The following is a 17,457-nucleotide window of genomic DNA, read 5'->3' as shown; positions in this document are numbered from 1 at the left end:
CTGAAAAGTGCATAGATTGAAAAGAAAGGTCGAATGCTGCTATGTGACAATGATTTGCTAGGCACTTGGATAAAGACAATTCACATTATTATGGACCCAGGAGGACACAAGTGATGTTGTAAGCTTCAGAAATTGGTAGATTGACATGTAGGACAAAAACAAATTACTCCTCCTCCATGAGTTAAACAGCTACCCCTCTATTCCTAACGATTAAAAATTTTTAGAAGGTATGTAGGTATTATAGCCAAGATATCTTGTTATAGTGCGTTTCAGACAGAATAATTTTTTCTAGCTACAAAGGTTGCCATCCAGAAGTGCCAAGACTTGTTCCATTTAAAAATGTAAACAGAAACATCTGTCATTAAAAGTACTTATGTTTTTTTGTGTGTTTTTTTTTTTTTTTTTTTGTCAGAAAGTTCTGTGCAGTACTACACACACAACTTTGATGAATTTTCTGTATCTACTCTGAAGGTGAATTCTGATCCCTTATCCCTATTAATGGATAGTCTGTTCTCTGTCCATTAGTTGTCAGCCTTCTTCCTTTTACCCAAATATTACAGAATTCTCTGGCAAGTGACAAAACCAATTGAATTGACAACATAAAAATCAATGTGTGTTTGATGTTTTCATTTATGGTCATGAAATACTGTGACTGAAGAGTCACAGTACTTGGAGGCTCAGAAGCATCAACAATTGACAGTCTTTATCAAGTCTGTTTTTTTTTGTTTGTTTATTTCAGTTAAAAATTGGCATATATTTAAGCATCTATTTAATATAAAAAAGTAACGTAGAAACAGTGCATAGAGCCTTTTAGTGTCAAAACTGAAGGGCAGATTTTGCCTTGAAAAACACAGAGACCTAGTATAGAGACCTAGTATAAAAACACAGAGACCTGAGATATCTGTAGCATCCCTTAAAAAAAAAAAAATAATAAAAGCATATGCTTTTGACTAAAAATGATGAAAATATAGAGCTAATAAGCTTCTACAACTAAATACAAATTGTAAATATTTCATAGCGCTGAAAAGGTTTTAAATATGTAGTTATAAAATGTCTTTATAAAATGGTATACTGTGTAAAGTAGAAAGTGACATGTTTAAGAAAACTTCAAATTAATAGAAAACATACAAATTAATAGAAAAAAAGTTTGCTATCACTGAAGACATATATTCTAAAAACATATTTAACGAATGACTCTACTTCAGAAATGTATTATAGCGGACGTCTGTTCTCATCAGTTTTGTGATAAACACTATTATGTTTTATTACTCTTCAATTGTTCTACTTTTGGTGTCCACTATATTAAATAGTGCATGTAAAAACTTTACCTCCCTCAGTCATTTTCATTGTCCTATACTGCTTCCAATGCATTAATTAATTTATTATCATTTTAGTGTCATATTCTCTTCACTAATCTCTGTGAACCCTTCACATAGAATTCGCATCTACTGTTCTGAATAAGTCTGATCTTGGCTCAATGCTGCTCTCATTCCTCACATTGGTATTCTACCAATTAATAATATTTGTTTGCTTAATTCCAAGTTTTATTGTCCTTTTCCTTTCTTCCCTCTTTGTCCTTTTATCTGTATTTGCTCTTGCCTATCTGTGAAGAGTTTGTCTTTTATATGAAGTTATTCATGAGGACAACTCAGCAGGAACTGGTTTAAGCTTTTTACACAAATAAGGTGCACATTTTACTAGTTTAATTATGGTGTAAATGTGTCCTCGAATAGAAATCACTCAGATTAAGATTCTTGAGAACTTCTTAGAACAGCAAGCTCTAAATTTTTTTTTTTTAATTTCTCTTCCTTTGAAATGTGTTGACAACTCCATTCAATAAAATAACTATCCAATATGGCCTGAAAAAGCTCTATTCTTGCTGAATTTAAACATGTACTTAATACCTCATGATCAAACTACACTGAAACAATACTTTTGCTTATACTGTTTAGCAGTGATGTTATTGAGATGATGTGCTAAAATCTAAAATATGAACAGATATTTGTTAGTTCTCAGTCTTAATTATGGAACTTTCTTAATAAGTGCTAACTTCAAATAAATGTTCCTGTATCCCTAAGACTTTAATTGCCAAGACCTTTAAAAATGAAACCCGTTTAAATGTGTCTGATAAAAATTCCATTGAGGTAGTTAATTTGTGATTATTTTTTTTCAAAAATATGGTTTTTAACTTTGAAGACTTGAGTGTATAGTAGTATAGGATTAAATAGCAGTACGTCTGTGTGACAGTAGTTGTAGCATGTGGTAGGTTATTGGGGCCAAAATAAATTATCTTAAATATTTAAATGAGATCGTTCCCCTTGGCTTTCAGCTTTCACACATTAATGCTCAGGAAACAGGCAATTTTAGGGAATTATAAATACTGCAGTACTAAGTGACAGAATTTGTGGGTTGCTAGTTTTCTTTCCTGTGACTTCCTTCAATATCAGACCAAAAATATATATCTTTGGTTTTAAAGGAATATCAGCAAAGTTGTCTCTGTATAATGAACCAGTTTAAGTGCTGCAGAACATACTAGAAGTCTATGTTTATAATATCAGAGATAAAACGCAAATAAAACTAACTGGCATATTATACTTCCAAATAATTAATTTAAGTTTCAGGCATTGGAACTGATTTTCCATGTTTTAAAATTAATATTATGTTCATATGTGCAGGCAAATGCATGCCTTATTTAGAAAGTTATTGCAAAAAGATGGGTAAATACTACCTCAGAAGATCACGAGTAATGATTTTAAAGATATGAATATTTAGATGAAAATTTCCTCAGGCTAGAATGAAGGAAAAAAAAAAAAAAAAGTGTTGCTTCCAGCTTAATTTAAACTTCAGTCTAAATATATATCTCTCTAGGAACATGGGTTGTATTGTAATATAGTGAATCTCATAATGAAGACTAAGTGCACTGAAGTGCTGTTCTGGTCTAAAAAATAACACAATCAAGCAAAAACGTGGGGGTTGTCTTTTTTGTGTTTCATTGGCATCTAGATAGACTTATATTTTTAATTGTTTTTTGTACCTTTCAACCCTCCCAATTAAACAGAGCATTCATTTTTATCTCTTAATGTCCTTGACTAAATAAAAACTTAAATTAAAGCATGAAAAATGCAAACAAGAGGAACATTTACTGTACAAAAAAGTTGATTTAGACATCTATGATGTCTAAGCTGCCACCTAACTAAAACAGCAAGTGTGTAGCCAAGTTGCACGAATGATGGTTGAGATAGAGATTCTTTTGGTTGACCCCTTCTAGTGTTGTTCCAGCTGTCAAATGACAAACATTTACAGCTGTTATTGTCATTTTTAACTTCTTGCTGACAACTTATTACATTTCATATTTTTTTTTTCTAAAAACTTGTTTTTGAAAGCATGTGAATAACTTTCAAAGCTCTTAGTGGAATTTCAGATTTCTTGTCTATATTAAATAGTAATAGCAATTGGCTTGAAGAGGTCAAAGTCATTTTCAATCACCAAAATGTAGTTTCCATTTTACCAATTCAGGCATTAATTCTTTGTGGATTTCCCTATTGTTTCTATTATTTCTTTCTTTTCTAAAGTAATATTGAAGTCCAAAATCAGGAAAAAATGTGTTTTGATTCCGAGGCTGTGCAATGTCCATCGCTTTCAAAGGATTATGAGTTACTAACCTATGTTGGTGTGTTCTATTCATATCCAAAGAAACTGCATTGAGGGTCCGAAGATGGTGATCATGTGCTTAACAAATCATAAATACCTGTGTGTGTAAATGATGTCCCACTCTGTGCTTCTTATGTTGTCTTTTCAGACCCTTAAAAATTCCTGTTCACATGTGAGAGACCTGTTTTGCCTTTCCATTTCATAACAGCACTGGAGACTTGTGGCTCTTATTCCTAGGTTGATTGACTGGGGGCCCTGGGATAAAACCTGTGACTGGGTCAGAGGTTAGACTTATGGTGTGTGTTATTGCTGTGAAAGACAATGTGCATTATTATCTGATAGTATGGTTTTTTGTTTTTTGTTTTTTGTTTTTTTTTCTTAATATATTCACAGATCAGTATATGTGCTTTCAGAAACAAACAAACAAAACATGTTAACCAGGTGAAAACAACAAAAATGGCAGTTCTTTTATGTTTGTGCTGAAGTCTAACCTTCTGTTCTCATGCAGCAGTTTGTGTGGAAACATGAACAGATATCATTTGGTTACAAAATGTCATAGTATACATAAGTGTTTGAATTTGGGCCTGTCACAGATATTATGAATATTTTACTCCTTTCACAGTTAGAGTACACTTGCCTGTGTAAAATTCTTGACAATATACAGTTCTGAGTGGTTGATTCACTCTGAGTTCAAATAGTAGTTTGCAATTTTGCAATTCAGCTGGAAATTTCTAGTTTAAGCTAAAGACAAGAAAAGCTACATCTCTTTCCTTTTTTTTTTAATGTAAAATTAAACATATATTTTATTGCTTGTTTCTGCTGTATTATTTTTCTTTCCTTCTGTGTTTTGAGGCTCATCTGCAAAGATGAGAAAAATAGCCATCTAAAACCATTCAGTAGCATTACTGAAATTGCTGTATTCTTTCCTGAAAAAATATAAACAGCGTATAGCCATAGTCCTCATAACCCCCACCCAAAATGATAAAATATTATATAGTTTCTTAGATTAAAAACTATCTGATAAGGAAAAACATTGATCCTTATTGAATGTATGCATAGATTTTTATTCATATTTAAGACTGAACTTAGTCAAATCCTTCATTTATAAATGATACCAGGAATGCATAAAAATATTTGCAAAATGTTTATCATCAGCTGTAATAATTTTCACATATTTATTTCTGTGAGCTAATCAAAGGCCATAAAATTCTATCAGTCCAGCTACAATAGGAGTCCTCATAGTATATATACCAACTATGTGAAAAGATGAAGTGAATATAACTTCCTGTTCACACGGCTTTTTAATAAAGAACTCTTTCCATCAGTCTGTCAGAGATCTCTTGTTTGCAGACATTTCTGATTACAGACAACAAGGTAATATGTATGCTTTCTTGTGTAAAGACTTGCAGATAATTATGACAATAAATCTATTTGCTCTCAAGGGCATAGAAAGACAAACTTTTATAGATTTACCACCTCAGAGGTGATTTAAACTATCCGACTGACTTCACATGAAGTTTTTTTGGAATGCTCAGATGATGCCTTAGTTAGACACAGCTAGTAGCCATTAGGTAAGAAGTAATAACGATCAGTGACAGCAGGAACTTCAGGCCTGTATCTTTTTTCCCATATAACAGTTTACTATAAGATCCTAGATCATTCACTTAGTTTTCAGAAATGTTATAATGTGATGATAATCACCTAATACAGTGCCTACCAGATTAAAATAATCCCTGCAAAAGTGGTTTAATCTTTAGATATGCACCAGATATCTATGCTTCCTGTTGTTGGTTGGTATTGGGTTATTTGATTAAAATCCAAAGGCAAGGTATCCAATGTTGGTACTGCTAAAACTGCACTGTTCCTCTTAATCTGTTATTTTATCAAACAGGTTTACTGATAAACCTGAGAAAGTAATGTAAAAATTCCGTAAGTCCTAGTTTACTCCCCCTAAGAGTAAACTCTGTTTTCTCTGCTTTAATAATTAATTCTATACCTATGTATATTTCATCACAAAGCAACCTTTTATACCACTGTTACTTCTGTAAGGAAATCAAAACTACTCTTTCTGCATGGAAAGATATAAGCACATTAGAAAAGTTGTTCTAATTTTTCTATCAACAAGGAAATGTCGTCACTGATGTGGTGGCATAACATGTTAAGCCTCTAAAATACTATCTAGATGAAACCTAGTACCTTTTGTTTTCTGAGAGTTTTAAAAAGCAGTTGTGTCTGATCTGATTTACTAGAAAAAAAATAAATAAAAAAAAAATTATATATATATATATATATTAAAGAGATTTGATTTGGGTATTCCTTGTCCTACCATAAAAATCAAGTTGCACTAAACCAGTAGAACTACCAAGACCTATCATGGAGCTATTTTGGGTTCTTTACAACTATTCAGCAAAACATAGTGGTTGAATCTCATTGTTTGGTCAGTATTTTGAAATACTTGGTATTTGAAGTACTTTGAAATACTTGGTAAAATTTTTTAAAAGTCAGGTTACATATGTGTTCACAAATTCGCATTTAAATCAATCTTTCTAAAGAAGATTTCATTGATTTAGCGAGCCAAATGCTTTCTACTATGTGTACTGAAAATTTGTCATTTTACTCCTATTTATTTATAATATGCTAAGAGAAAGAAGCTCATGTATAATGTTTAAATTGTACTCCAATGCATGCTATTTTTTCTATGAAGAACCATGATAAAACCATTTTAATGACTTTGCAAGGAAAGACGTCCTAACTAAAGTACAGCCTATATCAAGTGTTTCTCAGTTGCCTACAACTTTATTGAACTTCAGTCTTCCTTAAGCGAAAAGTATTACCACTGTATATAAAATGTTAATCTAAGTACTTATTAATTTTGTACATTCCAACATTTTTACCAAGTGGGGGTGACTATCATTCTATAGTTTCTAAACTATATGAGGAAAGTCATTGCATTTCCTTTTTATCACATCTTTTGTCCAGTTGTTGCTATTAATCATAGTACGAATGGTTTCTAGCACATTAACCACTCTGCGCTGCTTTCAAACTGCTACCATCTGCTTTAGTATGTGAGTTTGTTTATTTCAGAATTATAACTTCCCCCTCCCCCTTTATCTTTTGACATATAATTTACAGATGTTAGTACCTATCTCATTCCTACAAGAGTCTGTGTTTGTATCTTGCCTTCATGTTTGATATTCAATACTGTAACAAGGATGGTATTTACTTTCTCATCTAAGTCCTTGCCTCTCTATTCTGTTGCTTTAGATCCTGAATCATTTTGATTTTCCACATTTTTTTTGTCATATGTCATACTCAGCATTTTATAGTACTTCTTATTGTTTTGTTGTATACATTTAGGTATTAGGTATTAGTCTATTTATTTTTTTTTTTACACACATGTATATCTGACTTTAATTTATATTTATTGATACCAAGAGTGATTCATTTTTGAAGTCGAAAGTTAGACAGATTTCTTGTTTTTGAAGTGAAATGGGCTGTTGAAGAAAGACTGACTGGTTCGTAGCAACACTACAGAAAAGAACCTGTGGGTCCTGGTGGACAGCAAGGTCAGCATGACTCAGCTGGACTATTCATGGCAGCAATGAAGGCTATCCACATACTCAGTGACATTAGCAATATAAAGTTAGGGAGCTGAAGTACAGTGTTATTTCTTTTACTTTCTGTTTGTAATTAAGGCTGCATCCGGAATTCTGTGTCCAGTTTTGGGCCCAGAAAATAGATGACTTAGAAGAAGATATGAAGAAACTGAAGAGAGTCCAGCCACCAAGATGATCAAGAGGCTGTAGCACATGACATATAAAGAGAAAGTGAAGGAATTGAGTGGGGCTAGCTAGCCTGGGCAAGAGAAGTCTAAGGGAGATCTAATTGCAGACTTCTACTGACAAAAGGCATGTTATAGAGGAGACAAAGCCACGAACTTCTCAGTGGTGCACAACAAAAGTGTGGGAGGCAACAGTCACTGTTTGCAATAATGAAAGTTCCAAGTGGGTATGAGAAAAAGATAGCAATTTTTTGGCAGGGAGTTAAATAAGATGATCTTAACAGGACTCTTCCCAAGTAAATTGTTCAGTGATTCTCTGAAATTAGTATCATTAGTTGGATGACCCTATTATTTTGTATTTCTGCATTACTTTTATTTTGTAAATGTCAAAACATATTACTGTTTAATGACTAAAACTTCCCAGTGCTACTGAAACCCTAGATGTTTTGCAGGTAAAGAAAGCAAGACACAAAAAATGGCACAACTTTAAATGCTGTTAATGAACTTGATTTGTTCCATTTTATTCTTGACATTCGTTTAATTTAAGACCACATTTCTTCCACATGCTGGATTGATACATACATAAGACACTTCTTTTGTACATAATTGTTGTCATTTTCTAGCTGTATCAGGTAAACTTGCAATTGCATTTTTATTATGTTTGAGATTTATGTTTTGTGTTCAGTTTACCATAAGTAAATGCTAAATGTAAACACACCTTCAGCTTTAGATCTTACAGTCAATGCATGCAGCTTTCTAAACTTGTATCAGTCTGATTCCTCCTGAAGAAGACTTGAAGATCTCTTCTTTGAGATTGATGTGTGTTACAGGGGAATATACCTTCTTAGTCAGAAAAGCCAGAAACATTTGAAATTGGTATGATTAGTCCATTAACATTGTACAAAGTGCTTTGGGCCTCTAGATTTTATGTGATTTAAATGAAAGTAGAATTTGAACCATACCTATCATGTAGTATTAGTGTCTAAATGTGATTCAGATAGGTTTGTTTTCCCTTTTCAGTTTATGAAAAAATGAGGAAAAAATCCCACAATTCTCTTATAAAGCTGTTGAATACCAGCACCTAGAGACAATATATAAGATATTATTTTATTTTTATGCCTAGTTAGATATTTATCCATCCATACAATGTCTTAACATTAGGTCATAACTATTAGCACAATTGAACAGTGAAACAGATCTTGTTGCATATGTGATTCCAAATTTAAGAAGCGTTTACAGGTTGTATGAACTTTATAAACAGCTTAAGTATAGGCTGCTATAGACTGTGCATAATCAGTTGGTCATAATAGTTCATTTACTGAGATATTAATCTTGCTGTTCTAATGTCTATGAGTATCTGTTTTCTTTCTTCATATTAATATTTGGTTCATTTTGGTAAATTAGAGTGATTGATGTAAAGATGAGTTTTCAAGCATGAACTGTAGAAACTAACTGAATATAGAAATGTCTGACAGATGTGGTGCTGAGACAAGCAGCCAACATGTAACACATAGGATCCAAACATTCTTGGAGGTTCTTGGGTCTGTTGCACTCCTCTGGCTGCAGTTTGTTCCCTTACTGAGGCTAGACTAAAATAAGTGACAAATCCAACTGCCCTTTTAGAATAATACCTGGACATTTCAGCCCTTTTTCCTCATCTGTACTGTTATTCTCAAGGATAAGTTTTTGTTGGTGGCATTTTTTATTATTGGTGGTGGTGGTGGTGGTGATGGTGGTTGGTTGGTTTTGTTTGTTTGTTTTTAAACAGACTTTTCAAATAGAGATACTTGCCTAGAAATGGGAGGGGGGAGTTATAATGGTCAGGATTACTCATGATTTTTGAGTCTCTCTGTTCTTTGGATGTGACCAGATTTCTGGGGTAATTCCTGTGTACAGATACTGTTCTGTTACTCCATGCCCAAAGATGATAACTAAAAACCATACTATCAATGTAGAAACAGTCCCAGTTTTAGGTTTTATTTCCACCCTGCAAATAAGTTTTTAGTGTTGATGTGCTACAACGTAAGTCTTAACATTTTACTTTTTTTTAATCTTTTTTTTTTTTTAATTTAATGTAATTTTATTTTATTTTTTATTTTTAATCACATACTACAAAAATTATATTTTGATTCATTATTATTCTATTTAATTACAGAATCATACATTTTCCCCACAGGGCCTCAAGTCATCTAATATGCAGGATGGATAGTTTGCTTGAAATAGAGCTACATGAACACTTGCAGTTGCATCAGAACCAGATTTAAAAGTTCCATCTGTTTGTTCATGTCCTGTGCCATAGTTTAGTGCTCCCTTGGTTGCGCTAAGGTTTCACTCTATTAATCAGATCACTGAAATGATAGATTTTAAGACTAGTTAAAAAATATGTTTGTAGTTTTGGTTGGCTGGTTGGTTTTGTTTGCTTGCTTCTCTGTTTGTTTTATTTTGGATCAGGTTAACATGTAATTTGGATCAACAGTAACATGGGATGTAGTGCAGCCTCACAGATTCTTGCAGTGTTGCAACTGAAAGGGCAGTGAGCCACGGCAGTAGAGTAGAAAGAAACAGAAGGTAGAGAAGATATGTTAAATTCATTCTACACATAGTTAAAACTTAAAAAGCTAAAATATCAAACAGTGGTTCCTAGAAACATTGCTTGAATTATATGTTGAATTATACTTTTTTTTCCTGTGGTTTATTACAGTGCAGTCAGTATAATATCAGATCACTTCATAATTTTTTCAGTTTATTTCACACAGTTTACAGTGTTAAGCATGTCTTGCAGAAAAGGTGGCAGAAGGAGTCTGTGTATTAAATTTCTAACTCTAACTTAACCCTGGTAATAATTTTAATAATTTAATAATGTAATGATTAATTCAAAGCTAGTAATTTTATTCTGAGTCCTGACTGTTCAGATTACTTAATCTTGTTTATTTTCTCTATTTGAAATGCAGCTCCTGCTGACTTATACAATTTTAATGAAGGCTGTAACTGAAGGAGTTTAGAAATTATTATTCGAAAATTTGAATGAAATATTTTAAAATTGTTAGAATCAAAGCATGTTATTTCAGTCAAATTAAACAAATGTTTCTGTTTAAAACTTGCAAAAGGTACTTTCCAACCACACATGAAACAATGTTCTCCTTAAAACAAACAAACAAACAAGCAAAAATCTGCTTACTTGCTTATTTTTCTACCTGGCAGTTTTGCAAATCAGATCGAGGACTCCAAAATACAGTACCTGGAAAACAAGGAGTGGATAGTCAGGAACAACGTAGGAAAATTCTAAAGTAATGGGGGTATCCTGGGCCCTGTGGGCATTGTTCAATTGCACCAATTCCAATTTTTCTGGAAATTTTTCTTTCTTACTTAGAACACACCTTCCCGTTTCTTTAGCCAAAGAATTAAAGGTTACATAGATAAACCAATAATAAACTTTTCCCATGTTTCTTCTCTATGTAGGATCCTTCTAAAGAATACATAAATCAATCCTGTTGGGGGGATGAAGCTTGATTCTATAATTAAAAACTTCATCACATGGTTGTAAAATCCAAAGATTACGTTTCAGATTGTGCAGCAGCTGTAACAGTTGCTTTTCATAAGTGCTCAGTGCTGCAACTTTAGAACTATCCAGTAATGCGATGTTTTACTACAACATTTGTCTAAATATTCTTCCCATATTTATCCTATCTTTATCCTAAAAAAAAATATACAGTGCCCATTGTAGACACATACTGTATTCCAGAATTAAGGTTTAAACCACTTCCTACTGTAATGTCATATTCCACACATTTTTAACAAAACTGTAGCACACTGAATTTTCTAGATAGATTTTGAAGAGAAAAAATATTTTCACATTGATGAATAAAGGGTTACCTTACTTAACAATACACACACACACACACACACAAAACCAACAACTTATATCTTGTTTAAGAAAAAAGTCAAAAAAGCAAAATAAAATGTTTCCATCTCATATAGAAAGAATAGATGATATATCTTGAATTTTCCATAGAGTTGTGAAACCCTATGCATCAACATATATTGAAAAAAAAAAAAAAAACACTTTTGGTAAGCAGCTACTGCCCACGCCTTGTAACAATTTGAAGTCTAATCTTACTCCCATGATACCAGTATGAATATTTTGCTTTTTACTTGAATAGACTCAAGAACCCATGTGTTGATGACTGTATTATTCTCAATTTGATACATTTTATTATGAAAATGAAGTATTCTAGGTATGTGACTTCAATCTTCAACTATGCTGGAGATGGCCAACTTAAAATCTTGAATTCTTAAAATCTTAAATTCTGCTTTATATACAACTTTAGTTGTGTGTGACATCAAGTTAAGCTCAACCAGTATAGAAACCCCATGGAAAATGAGCAACTTGAAGTCTAGGAATAATGTACAACAAAAAATAAAATGGATACAAAATCTCATGGATCTCAGAGTACAAAGTGAACTGCAGCATTGTGTTTGTGCAACCAAAGGGATACCCAAAGGTTTAGGTGGTTAAGAGAATCCCATGGAATCCTCTGGTCTGAGAGAATAACAGTAAAACTGGAATAGTTGCAAGTGTCGAGACACAAATAATTAAGCATACACGTACATACTTATATTTATGTAATTATATATATTTAAGTATGTATTTATGTAAATATATATATATACTTATATAAAAATACACATACTTTAAGGTAGTTCAGAATATCATCTCTTCTGGTTTCCAGAGAAGCCTGAATGCTCTCATTTGGCTGTACTTCTATAAAAAATATGACAGGATAACAAAATTATCTAAATTTCATGTTAAATTAGTCTTTGTTAGTAAACTTTACAGAAAGCCTTTAAATAGCAGCTGATACATTAAATTTAATAATTTTTTAGTACCGACACAGTGATGGGAAAAACAGCAGTACAGTAGAAGAGAATCTATCCTACATGTCACAGAAAAATATATGGAGACAGTGTAAACTGTTTCTTAACAAGATGACATCCACTGCAGCAAAATCTCAATATTTACGGAGAAGACGATGTGAAATGATACTCACAACTGTTTCACTGTTCTGAGCTAAGTTAAGGGTGGAGCATAGGAAGAATACTTCTTATTATTAACTTATTATTAACTTATTATTATTGACTAATATGGGACCTGGAGCATCTTCCCCAGGAGGAAAAACAGATAGACCTGGGACTGTTCAGCCTTGAGAAGAGAAGACTGAGAGACTAAGATGTAAACATCTTATCAATGTTTACAAATATCTCAAGTGTGGGAGGCTGAGGGATTTGGCCAACCTGTTTCCGGTGGTTTGTGGGGACAGGACAAGGGACAATGGCCAAAAAATGGAGCACAGGAAGCCCCACACCAACATGCAGAACTTCTTCATGGTGCGGGTGATGGAGCACTGGAACAGGCTGCCCAGGGAGGTCGTGGAGTCTCTTTCTCTGGAGATATTCAAGGCCCATTTGGACACCTACCTGGGCAACCTTCTCTAAGGAACCTGCTTTGGCAGGGGGGTTGGACCTGATCTCCTGAAGTCCCTTCCCACCCCTACAATTCTGTGATTCTGTGTGATTCTTCACAGAAAGAGAAATAACTTTAAGATACGCTTTTTACTGTAATCTTATTTGAAATGAATATTCAAATCCCACCCTACAAACCTTTTGTTTAGATTGCATGGAAGAGGTGAATGTTATTTTTAATGTTTTGAAGAGTTTCATTGCAGGAAAGTGTTAAAATATTTGGTGAAAGATTGTCGTGATAAGTGTATATTGAAAAGGTTATAATAAAATGATTGAATTCGGTTTCATAAAAGTTAGTATATACAACAAGTTAAAAAAAGAATGAAGTTGCTGCAATTGAGTCACTTACATTTTCCGTATTGAACTAAAAGATGCTCTTCCACTTATTACATTTCCAGTTTCTTTGGAATGTTTGCTTTAATATTTTTTTTTTCTTAGTAATTACCCAAGGTACCAGTCAAATACAGAGGATGAAGTCCTAAAACCTAAATTAAATAGTAAAGAGTGAAATAAATCTCTTTGAATAGAGAAGGATTTCTTTCACCTTTTTCCTTTATAAAAAGTTAGTGAAGAAGCATGCTGTGGAAGCATCAGAAACTCTTTTGTTTGCTTCAGCTAACAGTACTGAACCTAAAGAAAGTAGCAACCCTTCTTTGAGTGGTCCATGTCTATTATTAAGTGTTTTGCATATTAAGGTAAGTGGATTAGTCAGCATGGCTGTTTACTAAAGGGCAGGAGGTGATCTTGCAATCTTGTTAGGTTTCTAATGATGCCTTTAGAATGCAGCCTTATGGAGGGTTTGCAGCATCAGGCAACATACTGAGTTGTACCAAAAGGGTTGAAACAGGAGGGCAACTACAGCAGCTACTACCACAAAACTTAAAATCTGTCCTATTTGTTTTCCTGATTTCTGTGGATTTTTTTCTCAGATAATGGAGAAGACTGAGAGGACATAACCTTCTACATTACTAAGTGCCTTTACGTGATGGCTTGCTGAACATTGTTAGTTGAAAAGTATTTGCTATTCTAATTAAAACAGTACCGTTTGGTGTTTTTTTTTTTATAATCTGGAAAGATTCTTCAGCATGGACTGTAAGGGTTGATGGGGAAATGGTTGCTATGGAACTATTTCCTGAGCTAGTGTGGCACAACAACATGTAACAGGATTTAATTTGCATCTCTTCCATGCTGCAATTTCTTCAGGATGATGTGGCCATAGATTTCACCAGTAGTCACCCAGAAAGCATAGCACAGCACTGATAACAGTTGTTTCCTCAGAAACGATAGAAATTTCTATGTCCCCACCCCCCTTTAGGAAGATTTCTAAAAGTAATGAAAATCAATCTATAAAATTATGTGATGTTTCATCTAGTAGTTGACTAGTAGGCAAGCTCCTAGCATTATTTCAAGAAACCGAGGTTGGCATTTCTCAGCTATCTGATTAAAGAAATTCTCTTCCTAGTCCTTGATACTGTTATAAACAGAAAATGAAATGTATAGGCTTTTCAACAAACTGGAAAGTAATGTTGTGCATTTATTGTCTGTTTATTTATATTTTCAAATTTCCTATGAAAATATAACACACAAGCAACTTTTATTTAAAATTACAGTAAGTAAAGAGCTCCAAGTGAGTATCGGTTGTTAAAATTGCTCAAGTGAATTTGTATTTCACATTTATTAGCTTCACTAAACTGTGAACTTTCGATGCTTTTTTCAAGAATGTGTTAGGCTTATTTTTATGAGGGTGAAAAAGTGTTATATTAAATAGAACAATTAACCATTGCTGACTTAAGACACTGCGGGTGAAATACTTGAACCTTCTATTTCTGCTGTAGAGCCCTATATATAAACATCTTTTATATCTTTATATTCTAGTGAAGTGTAATACAGTGGATTTAGTTTCATGTTCATTTAAAAGGATTCCTTCAGCTTAAGTTTTTACTTAGTTGATAGTTTATTAATTTAATTAACATTACTTATTAATAATACTGTTAGTTGAATACAATATTTGTGTGAATGAAATATATGCTTTGTCTATTAAGATGGAGAATCTGGAAGCAAGAAATTGTAGCAAGAAATAAACTAATGTAAGATATTGCATTAAATAAACGTAATATAATTTCAAAAGCAAATGCATTAGCAAAACTGGAAGCCTGTATGCAACATACGCAAGGCTGTATTTACATATTGTTTCCTCAATAAATATATATATAAAAAAAAAACAATTAATTTCCATTATTCAACAATGGATATTTTTAGGATCAGACAAGTCAAAATTTCATTTCAGCCCAGAGGTGCACGGCAGCTTAAAAATTACTCTTCCTATTTGACATTACATGTGCCTCTGAGACTTCTTCTTCCTCGCAACGCTGCTAAACATGATAAAAAATTAACTGGATCATAGTGCCAGGGCTGTGGTCGTCAAAATTCCTGCTTTCCCACCTAATTCTCTGCTTTGGCAGAGCATGAATTTGGACGTCATCCAGCGCGTATTTGCAAGGCTGTCTCCCCCAGGCACTTGGGAGGCGGAAGGGAAAGGCGAGAGCGATGTGCCACCGTTAGGTGGCTCACTAGGAATGCGTTTGGGGCGGCCCCGGCTGTGCCCACCCCTCCTCCACAGCGCCTGGCTCTCCGTGTCTGGGGCTGTCTGCCGCTGGAGCTTTTCTGCAATGTGTGAGTCATTTACAGGAATAAGGAGAAAAAGGCCCTGTCTTTGAGTTCCAGAATAGCCGAGACCTGGGTCTTGCACTGAGGAAAGTGTTCACAAACTGCAGTGTAAGGAGAGGTCTATTTGCCTCCCGTTACTGCCTGCCCCTTTGTTCCTTGTGTCCTTGGCAGAGGCTGAAAGAACTGGGCCTGTAATACTTGGGCCCTGCTGTGCCACTTAAAGAAATAATAAGCCATTGTCTTCATTAAGCAAGCCTTGTTTTAGCAAACAGAATTCAGATACTAAAAAGAGAACATTTTTAAGGGGGGAGAATTAGAGACAGGGATGCTTTACAAAATTCCCTAGAGAAACTGCTTTGTTTCCACTATTTTATTGCTACTTACTGAGAAGATTCATATTCAAATAGGTTGGGGTTGTGAATCGGTCGTTTGCACATTCTCATGCACCCAGGAAGGCTATGATTATGGCTAATTACAATGACGAATGAAATCCTAACAAGAGTGCTCAATCAGATTGCTGTTCATGCATGAAGCAACTAAGACTAGCCAATGGAGGTGTGATTTGGGTAATTACAAACAATGGGGCTACGTTGAAAAAAGCTTAGTAAATCTGCTCGAGACAAAATAAGGTCTAATTAATCACTTTAAGTTCTGAATTCTCCAGATGATCTGCATGCTCTGTTCTATTTAGCATTCTTTTAATAGACTTAGTCTAAGGAGCAAGAATGCTTCCTTTTTGCTCATACTTTCACTGGATAGAATGCAAGTGTTTCAAAATATTCTGACTTTCCCTTTGTGACAATGATGTTGCAACCTGTTTTTTCAGACAAGCAGACGGAATGGTAGTAAAATAAACATGCTGCTATGTGCCTTGCTAGCAGTGTCATTATCTACTTCGGGAAAAACAATGAAGTTACATTAAATTGTCATAGTATTATTGACCTCATTCCCAAACCTTATTTAATGGGAATTTTGACATTGCCTCCAAAGACAGCAGATTGAAATTTGCCTTAAAAGACTGTTGTATTCAGGTTAATATAAATAAATTACTAAATACTCATATTTTATTTTTGTTTTTGTTTTTGATTTTTTGATTATTTATTTATTATTTTTTTCCTTATTTTTGGATAAATAATTTTACATAAAGTCAAATGATGTCTAACCTTTTGGCAATGAAACTGAGAGGCTTTGTTTGATGCATTAATACAAATTCCAAGTGTTATTTTAAACATTCTGTTATGTGAGCCAATATTTTCTTAGAAAAATTCCTCAGATTAGATTGTCTGTATGTAGTCACTACACTGAGGATAATAACATGCGAGTAACCCATAACCTGGCTTTGCTACATTAGGGAATATTTTGGGAACTATTCTTGCAGATTCACTTGGTGTGAAGAGATCATCTGGGTATTTGACTTCAACAAAACATTTCTTTGAAATATCCTTTGAGAGAAGCCCCTTAGGTTTTGAACTTTTAAGAACAATCATTGTTTACAATTGTTATTAAATATCATATATATATAATATATATAATTATGTAATATATATACATATTATTATATATGATATAATTATATGTAATTGTTATAAAATGTATAGATACTATATTAAAAATTATATAATAGCTCTTCATATGTTTCCAACATATTTCTGTTCATCCTCAGAAAGCTGTCTGTGTCTGTCTTTATACACGTTTTAAGTATTAAGATATTATTCTCAATTTAAAGAAGTAAGAGGAGTATTTCCACCTTTTCTCTCAAAGAAGGGAATCTATCTCCCCCATTGATGTGAAAACCAAGATAGGAAATGGTAATTCGTATATCAGAAAAGTCCAACAAT

The 17,457-nt window shown here is 33.4% G+C and overlaps 1 protein-coding gene and 1 long non-coding RNA gene across 3 annotated transcripts in view; one reads left to right on the top strand and one right to left on the bottom strand.

Annotated features, from left to right (window-relative positions):
* The window catches only part of PACRG (parkin coregulated), a 217,604-nt gene that overhangs the window by 58,726 nt on the left and 141,421 nt on the right, over positions 1 to 17,457 (top strand). The window lies entirely within an intron of this gene.
* Positions 9,612 to 13,329, bottom strand: LOC137854027 (uncharacterized). Its single transcript, XR_011094921.1, has 3 exons — positions 10,810 to 13,329; positions 10,611 to 10,670; positions 9,612 to 9,954 (listed from the first exon to the last, which is right to left on the bottom strand). It is a non-coding gene; the product is annotated as an uncharacterized lncRNA (long non-coding RNA).

Source organism: Anas acuta, chromosome 3 (assembly GCF_963932015.1).
Source record: "Anas acuta chromosome 3, bAnaAcu1.1, whole genome shotgun sequence".
NCBI classification, from domain to species: Eukaryota; Metazoa; Chordata; class Aves; order Anseriformes; family Anatidae; genus Anas; species Anas acuta.
Note: the sequence above shows the minus strand (reverse complement) of the source record. Positions and strands in the feature narration are given on the sequence as shown.